Below are 9,610 nucleotides of genomic sequence, written 5' to 3'. Positions count from 1 at the left end.
GGTAAGTCCTCACATTTACAGTCAATTGATTTTTGATAAAGGTGCCAAGGCCAACCGGTAGGAAAAGGATAAGCTTTTCAACAAAGGATGTTGGGACAATTGAATATCCACATACGGAAAGATGAACTTGAATCATCACAGGACACACACAAATTAACTCCAAATGGGTTTTAGACATCAGTGCTAAAGCTATACAACTTTTAGAGGGACACACAGTAGAAAAATAACCCTGAGTTAGGCAAAGGCTTCCTAGACTCAATATCCACAGCACAGTCTGAAAAAGAAAAATTGATAAATTGGACTTCATCAAAATTAAAAACTTTTGCATGTCAAATGTCATTATTTGGAAAAGGAAAAGACAAGCTGTAGGCTGAGAGAAAATATTAGCAAACCCTATATCAGATAAAGGGCTTGATAGAGTACCCAACAAAAAGACAAACATCCAATTAAAAAATGGGTAAAGATTTGAATAGACATTTCACCAAAGAAGATAAACAAATGGGTAATAAGCACTTGAAAAGATGCTCAACATCATTAGTCATTAGGGAAATGCAAATTAAAACCACAATGAGATACCACTTCACACACACCAGAATGGCTATAATTATAAAGACAGACAATAACAAATGTGAGGGGGAGAAATGGGTTCCCTCGTACATGGCTGGTAGAAACATGAAATGGTACAACTTCCTCGGAAAATGGTTTGGCATTTTCTTTTCTTAAAAAGTTCAACATAAATTTACTAAATGACCTGACAGTTCCACACCTAGGTACATACCAAGGGAAATAAAAACACAAGTCCACATCAAACTTACATGTAAATATTCATAACAGTTTAATTTCTAATAGCCAAAAGGTAGAAACCATCCAAATGTCCATTAACCAATGATTGGGTAAACACAAAAAAAGTTTATCCCTACAACAGAAAACTATTCATCAGTAAAAAGGGGTGAAGTTCTGAAACAGGTTGGATGAACTGCAAAAATGTATCAGGCAAAGGAAGCCAGACACAAGACTACATATTGTGTGGCTTCCTTTATGTACATTTTCCAGAAAAGGCAAATCTATAGAGACAGATAGTGGCTTCGTGGTTGCCTGAGCTGTGAGCTGCAATGGAAATTAACTGTAAACGGGGATCTTACTGAGATGATGGAACTGTTCTAACCCTGGATTACGGTGATGGTTGCACAACTAAGCAGATTTATTGAGTTTTAATGACGCAATGATGCTCTTAAAAAAAGTTTATTGGGCCTCTGTCCCGGCAGAAGGATCTCCCTTTGAGAACCAGCACCTCCATAATCACAGGACACTGAGTTGTAGGAATGGGCCACAAATTCTCCAGATGGGCCACAGAGAGTAATTATAAGCAGGGCCATTCCTACTTCTGCCCTTGGTCCCTGGACTCATAGATTTTTCCTACTGGGGCAGAAAATCATATAATGATCATCCATTTAGAGTGTATGTGTCCTGGAAGACAGCTGTCTTCAAGCTAGCATCTCAGCTGTGCCTTCAACAAGCCATCCCACCACCTATGTCCGGCAGCTTTCTGATGGCTCAGTCGGCGACAGGATCAGTGGACCCTGGGGTCACGTTCACTCTGCCATCCCTCCTTTGCTGGGATTTTACGTGGGCTTCCGTGTTAATGCATCAGATGCTCTATAAAATTTCAGATGGGGTGAGGGGGTGGAGTTGGCTGAGGTTTGGGAGCCAGGAAAGGCAAATCCCTTCCTGGATGTGATGTTTAATTTTATGTGTCAACTTGGAGGGTGTCTTGGATAAGATCAACATTTAAATCAGTGAACTCCAGGTGAAGGAGATTGTTCTCCACAATGTAGGTGGGCCTCGTCCAATTAGCTGAAGTCTTGAATTGAATGAAAAGATTGGCTTTCTCCAGCAGACTGCCTCCAGACTTCATCATCTCCATCAGATTTTCTGGATCTCCGGGCTGCCAGCCTGAGGAATGGAACTGCACCATTGGATCTCCAGGTCCTGAGTCTGCTGGTCCCCATTGCAAATCTGGTCATGCCTGCCAGCCTCTACGCTCATATGGGACAATTCATTATAATAAATCTTTTTCTGTAGATACATGTAGGCTATTGCTTCTGTGTCTCTGGAGAACCCTGATTAATACACTGGATGTGTCATTTCCTGAGATGAACAGCTGCCTTTTCCAGGGTGGAAGGGTCCGACGTAGTCAGTTTCCCACCAAGTGGCTAGCAGTCTCCTCAAAGGATGTGCCGTATCAGGAGCTCAGTGTTGGATTCTGTTGCTGGCAGGTTGGACATTCAGCCTTGGCCAGTAGGAGGCGGTGCTGCTGGGCCCACAGCTACTTGGGTCACGTGCCCTGTCAACACAGAGGCCAGCAGACCTCAGCCGGCCCGGTCATCTTGTTGCCTCAGGTATGAGCTGCCTCTTCTGTGGGAGAAGCTCTCCGATGGTGCTCACCTGCAACCCAAAGGTATTCCCACATAATGCCTTCTCCCATAGCTGCCCACATGCCTTTTCCTTAAATCTTCTCACCCTTCATCTTCTTTTTTTAAACACCTCTATTCTAAAGATATAGAGAAAAAAAAAAAAGATATTTTCAGATACAGACAAATAGACACTAATACTCGCAGACCCTTGTTGAAAGAATTGTTAAGGAAAGCACTTCAATTAAAAAGTGATAATAAATGCAGAGGCCTAGAAGGATGCAAAATGTGTGTGTGTGTGTGTGTGTGTGTGTGTGATCAGAGGAATTGACAAACATTCTTGCTAAATGAAATTACTTGCAAAAGCAAAGAAATATTATGTTTTTAAAAGTAGAGTTAAAATTCTAGACAACGGTAGCAAGAAAAAGAGTGGGAGGGAGGGTCAGAGGATAGTGATCTAAGATCTTTTTCATTCAAAAGTAGTGTATATATATGGAATAATTTTAAATTTGTGTTGAAATTTTTATAATGAAGATGCTCCCTGATCTTCTAATCTGCCTCTTGCTGGGTCCCTGCAGAGCCAGTCAAACCACTGCCACTGCTCAAGAATCCATATGAACCCTCACCTTCTCATGCAAATGGATTCTCTTCTTTCCTCACAAAGTGGATGATGGAGTGCACCCCCGGAAGCTCTGTCGTGGGAGGATCTCCCCTCACCGCCGCATTAACCGCAGACTGTGGGTAAGTCGTCAAAGGCTGTATTAACCTCCCCCCGGCTCTCTCCTGGGACACGTGCTTTGGAGCTCTGAGCCATCACGTGAGAAATCAGCTACTCTGACGCTTCTTTGTGGACAGACCACGCGGAGAGACATGTCAAGACAGAGAGCGAGCCCCAGGGACCGTGGACTGTTCTGGCCCCCGATTGGTTGGCTTCCCAGCCCAGCCGCCAGGCATGTTAAGTGAGCACCTGCCGGGGATTCCAGCCCCAGCCCGGACCCGGACCCGGACCCTGACCCTGACCCTGACCCTGACCCTGACCCTGACATACCGGACCTGCCTAGGTGGACAATTCAGCCTCCTGCAGAGCTCAGGCAATCCTTATAATTAAGTCCTGGGATGGGGCCTCAGCTGGTTCTGCCCTCCAGCTGCAAGAGATGAGAGTTTCTAATTTGTATGGTGCTAAGTAGACCCTCTGGTTATCTTAATTAGCCTTTAATTGGTGATTAGCCACCCTCAGACTTCCCTTCTCGTCCGCCAGCGCTTCCGCTGCCCCCAGCAACTGAAACCAGTTCCGATTCCTTGGCCAGTAGGATGACTATTTCCCTGGTTCTTCCCAGATACCTGATGCGTCGTGCTCTCCTGGGCACCCCCTTCTTCTGGTCTTAATTGCACCTCTACCTCGTGCCAGGGGCTATCAATGCTCTGCCATCACCCACGATAGAGTCTTCATTGCCAGCCATCTGGTGGATGGGCCAGCTCCAAAATCCCGTCTCGGAGATACTTGGACCACTCCCGGTACCATCTGCTGCAGGTCAGTTCCCTGGCATTTAGTCTCTGAGGCGAAGATTTCCAGGCTGAAGTCTACTGGGGAGAGTCCTTGGGACCAACCTCTTGGGAGGGGGGCTGGAAAAAGCAGAATGCAAGAGAAGGAGTTGAGCTGCACTGCAGTCGCCACAAAGGCCTCAGCTGGTCCCCTGGGGTCCCTGGCCCAGGGATGGCTCATCAGAGTTGCCCCACATTAGGGAAAGTGTGCCAAGCCTTTTTATCCTCATACCAACTGGTCATTATATCTGGGCTGCCCTGCTTGGTGATGGGGAGTGACTGTGGGTGAGGCAGGTCTTTTTGGATGAAGACAATCCCCTGAGTGGACTCAGGGAATAGCTTATGCCAAGAGCCCTCTGAGCAGGGCTGGGGTGCCCCAGTCCTGGGGTGATGGAGAGGGAATCTGGACAGTGCACTGTAGTATCTACATCAATGGTCTGACATTGGGTGAAAACCCAAATTTGGACCTTAGGGTAGAGACCTAAGGTCCATTTGGGTAACTTCCTGGAAATCCTAGAAGAAACAATCACAAGACCACCGTCTTGGCCATCGATCTTCATGGGTTCTATGTGCCACGTTCTGGAAGACTGAAGTTTGCAGGGGTGAAGATAGTGGTTTTTTTCAATGCTGGGAAAAATAGGAGTCTCGAAGTCCCACATTCAGGGATACCTGAGGCAAAAAGAAATAAAGATGTTCTTTTTTAAAATAACGTGGTACCCACTGCATTGATCAAATTCTGTGTGCGTTCATTCCTTTATTAGCCAGCACTTGTAAGCGCGTACCCCGTCCCAGATACTGCACTATGAGCTGAAAAAACGCTTCCTGAGAGGATGGTTGACGACCAGACATCCTCACTTTGGGGAACCACTCAGTGAGGTCTTAGAGGGGCCACAAATCTCTGCTCCCTCTTCACCTGGAAAATCAGAGAACACTACCCCTCAGCAATGGTTTAAGCAGTGGGCACGTGTCCTAAGTTGGGACAATCCATGCCTTTCCCTTGTGTTTATGCACGTAAGCAGGCAGAAAAGAGAGCCTTTCCACTGGAGGTGTGAACCTGGTGTAATACGAGCGTAGAGTTCCCAGAAGGAACATCAGCAGTAGGAGGGAGAAATGAGGGAGAAATGAGGGAGACCAGGAGAGAGAGACAGAGATGAGAAGGGAGAGGGGAAGGAGGCAGGGAGGGAGGGAGGGGAGAAGCAGTGCTGGAGCCCTAGGCTTCACAACCCTGGAAACTCTGAAATTCAGTCTCTCCTAAGCTGGTTTGAGTTGTATCTCTGTTGCTTCCAGTCCAGGGGGTCCTGACTGATCTCACAGTAGGTCTGCAGCTGCTCCCAGCTGTTGGCTCCGTGCGTGGCCCACATTTCCCGGATCACCAAGAACTCTGGGGCACAGGAACCCTTTGCCTTGTGGGGTGGGAACTGTGGTGCATTTGTTCCCTTTTCTAGATGAGGACACAGGCTCTGAGATTTTTAAAAATGTGATGGATGGGAAAATGGGCTGTGAGTTGATCAATATTGTCCATGTGGGACCTTTTATTGCCACTGATGGTGAATCACTGATGTGACCTGCAAAACTAGAGCCCTCGCTCATGACTGTGCTCTTGGCTCCTTAGGGGTATGGTACCCGGCGCTCCTCTGAGACAGGGGAGGGGTTCCAATCTCCAGAGTCTGAGGGCTCAGCACGGAGCCATACTTGTCTGCAGTTGAGATGCAGTGGCTGGCCCGGGCAGCCTGCAGTGCAGCAGTGTCCCCAGTGGGCAGACGTGGAGGCAGGAGGAGGCTGCCGCAGTGCTCGGGCAGCAGCTGGGAGGCCAGGTGGACCCAGGGCTACCTCTCATACGCTGTGTCACCGGGAGCCTGTCCATCCCCTGTCCCAGGCCTGTCTTCCTTCCCCGATAAACTCGGGGGGGTGTAGCTGATGATGCTGGCTGTCCGGATCCCCTGGTCTATCACTGCTTCCCTGGACACTGACCACAAGACTCCCACTGCACGTGCTGTGACTCGGCCGGACACGCTTTCGGGTTATCGGGAAGTGTGGGGTGGGCTGGAATCGATGCCCTCAGAGCAGCCCTCCTCGTGCTTGCGGTGGGACAACGGAGGCAGGTTCGATGCGATGCGGCCTCCCGGCGGGATGGAGCCCCTGCTGCCCGCAGGGGATCCCGCTCATCCAGCCTCTCTGTAGGGGCTGCTTCCCTTCTCGCTCGTGTCCCCACCCCCTGCAGATGCTTCCTAGGATCATTTCACAGACAAACCAGTAGAACTGGGTCCTGTTCCAGGCCGAGGGCTTGGGCTGTCCTGTCTCTGAGGTCTGTCATGTGAGGACCCTTGCATGTGCTGATGCAGGAAACTCAGCGCAAATGGCCAAAGTAAAAAGAAACGGTGTGGACTGAGCCACACACGGGAGAGCCCAGGGATGGCTGAGCCAGGAGCCGTCTCTCCTTCAGAGCCTCTGCTCTTGGTGCCTTCATTCTCAATCTCTCCTGTTCCCTGGCAGCTCTGGGCACAGAGTCTTCCAGCTTCAAGTCTGGATGAGAGACAGTGCCTGTTTCCTGGGGATAACGCAGCCCTAGTGCTGATGGTGGCTGGCAGGGCTGGGCTGGACCTCTCACACTGGCCCGGGGGGGACGCTCTCTGGCTCGCTGGTCGAAATGGGGGAGGGGATTCTGCTGCTCCAACCTCAAGGACTCAGTGGGGAGGGCTGACCCGCAGAAGGACAATGGAAGTACTGCAGGCAGAAGGAAGGGGACGAGGCTGAGTGTGCGAAGCTGCCCGACGTCGCCACAGGTCCTTGCAGGTGTCGGTCACTGCTGGCTGGTTTGTTCAGCACCACTTCCCAGCCCCCAGGCGGTGCCAACAGAGAGACAGGATGCTGCTCGACCTGGCTGGCAGACCCAGTCTCCCCGGGGTGGACACGTGGCCAAACAGGATACACACGGGAGCTGTGCCAGTGCACCTTCTTGGGCTCAAGTTCGGAGGCTCAGTTTCCCCAACTGACCAGTATGGGCTGTGATGAAATCAGCTGGGATCTCCAGGCTGCAGCTCTCAGTCCTGCGCCCGGCTCAGCCCGTGTGTCCCTTCTTTCTTTCTTTCTTCTTCGAATTTTTTTGTTTTGCTTTGTTCAGGGTTTGAAAAGAACAGAAGCAGAGTGCAAGTGCAATTTCCAAATGAGCTGCCGGTGGGCGAGAGGGCTGTGGGGCCCCGCGGCAGCTCCCCCGCTTCCGGGGCCCGCCAAAGCCTTCTGCCTGATGCACGCGCCACATCTCCGGCTCTGTGCGTCAGGCTAGGTGCGCGCGGCACCCCCGTCCTTGTCAAGGCAGCCGGTAACCCGTGCTAGTGAAGCCCTGGCCGGGAGCTCCGGAGCAGGGGGCACGGGTCCCAGCTCCCCCAGCCCCATTTGCCGGAGTTTCTTCTCCAGCTGCAAATAACAAGCATCCAGACGCTCTGTTCACATCAAAGGCAAATGAGACAGTCTTTACATCCAGGCTTTTAAAATTGCACAGGGTACGTCTGCTCAGACACTCTTGAGTAAAAGTGGGGGGCGGGGGTGCAAAATTAGTGAAATGTGGAATAATTTGAAGAAATTAGACCTAGTTTGTGTAAGATTAAGGGTAGCTCTTAACTAAGTGGCCCAATCTTTCTTGCTGGGGAGAAAAATCACTCCAGCCCTTGATTTTCCTGAGCGCCCCTGTGAGAATGTACGTGCAAGGCTTCTGGGCCGTTTATCAGGTCTTCCTGTTTTAATCACCCATGGCTGGGCTTGCCAGGAGACACTGCAGACATTTCTCTGAATTCTCAATCAGCCACTTTAAACGCTCATCCAGAGCCTTCTCCGGAAGTCCCCCAGATTCTCCAGCGGTAAGAAATTTCCATTCTTCTCCATGCCTTTGAACAGGCAAGGCACAGGTGGCCCGAGAATGGGCGTCTAGATCCCTCACAGACCCTGTGGCCCCCAGAGGGTGGAGTTGCTTCCCAGCTCTGTGAGTGAGATGGAAGGGGACAGGCAAGGAGCTCAGGAGGGGCCTGACAGCAGGGAGAGGGGAAGAACATTCCAGAAGGAGAGGAACAGGAGACCCTAAGACTGGCATCTCTGAGGAGGAGGCAGACACCAGGATGGGAGGAGGTAGCAGGGCCAGGGGATTGAGCAGAAGTGGTCAGGGAGGGCAGGCAGGGGAGGCAGCCCCTGTGCTGAGCCGGGGAGGGCTGGAGAGGGGCTGGACCGGGCTGGACCGGGCAGGACCGGGCTGGACCAGGCGGAAGAAGTCAGCTTCTTGCCAGTCGATCAGGATTTTACTCCCGGGGTGAAGGAGTGACTGCTTTGACTGGTGGTTTGGGGGACTGTGCTGACAGCTGGACAGGACCTGGATGGAGGAGGGACCCATGTGCAGGGTGAGCAGGGAGGCTGGTGACAAGTGGGCTGTTGTGGGAGCTGGTGAAATCACCACGTGTGAAGGCTGGCCATTGCATGAGGTTGAGCCCAACATTTTGGATGTGGAATGAAACTGGTGATGAGCAGGTGTGTTTGTTTAGAGGTAACCAGTGTCCTGACCGGAAGCAATCCGTTCGGGTGGTTCAAGTGAGTAGATCTGACTGAAGAATGATTCAGAAGGTGTTAAGGTACCCAACCGGGGACGCTGTAGAACCTGGGGGTGAGCAACCACAAGAAGCTGTCTCACACACACACACACACACACGCACACCCCATGGGCCGTACGGGTTGGGGAGGGCATGGGGGAGGAGACAGTGAGCCTCTGAGCTGGGACCAGGAGCAGGGAAGGAACTTCTAGGCTCCCTGCCCTGCCCTCCCGTCTCCAGCTGGTGCCTCCATCGGGAGCCCAACCAGAACAGAGGGCAGAAGCCCTGATGACCCAGGGTCCAGGGGTCAGCCCCAGGGTGCGGAGCCAGCTGGCATTGCCGGGGGAAGGCATCATCGGGGCAGGTGACCAGGGAAGAGAGGGTCAGCTCTCTGCGTATAGTCTGTCCCTGTGCAATCTCTCGTCCGGAGTGCCTGTCCCAGACGGGCAGAGGGGCTCCTAACCCTTCCTGCCTGCAGAGCCCACTTCACTGCTCGAGGAAGGTCAATGGCGATGAGTTCCCAGACTCAGCCACTGATTTATACCCACTCTGGGGGGCCTGTCCACTCCACCTCGCCCTCCCCACTCTGCTGTGACCTGAGGGGACTCATGAGGTTGACATGTTTATTCCTCTCTGTAGGGTCCACCCAATGCAGCCCTGGGCCCGAAAGGTTCCCTGCTGGCCCTGTGGACCCAGGCAGAGTCCATCTCCAAATTGCACCCAGTGGGGGGCTGCACCATCCCTGCCCCTTCCCAGCCCCTTCCCACACCTTCCTAAACTGTCCCTTTCCTTGAGTGGGCGTCTGCTTCCTGCAGGACGCTGACTGATCCAGTTGCTACAGTTCTTAAAGAGGTGGGAGGTGGAAGCAGGGAGAGAGGGGCCACAGCCACTGGGGTTGGGAGGGGGAGGCAGCCCCGGGCAGGGGACCAGTGCACGGGAGAGGGGCTGAGGAGAAGCGGCTGTGCAGACAGCATGCTGGGTCTGGGGCCAACATGAGGGTCTTTTCTCCCTGTGATGAAGAATGTGCTGGGAGGGGCAGGGGAGGCGAGAGGCCAAGGTGAGAGCCCCCACCACGGTGAGGGCATC

The sequence above is a fragment of the Camelus bactrianus genome, chromosome 6 (assembly GCF_048773025.1).
Source record: "Camelus bactrianus isolate YW-2024 breed Bactrian camel chromosome 6, ASM4877302v1, whole genome shotgun sequence".
Classification (NCBI taxonomy): Eukaryota; Metazoa; Chordata; class Mammalia; order Artiodactyla; family Camelidae; genus Camelus; species Camelus bactrianus.
This window is presented reverse-complemented; position numbering follows the sequence as displayed.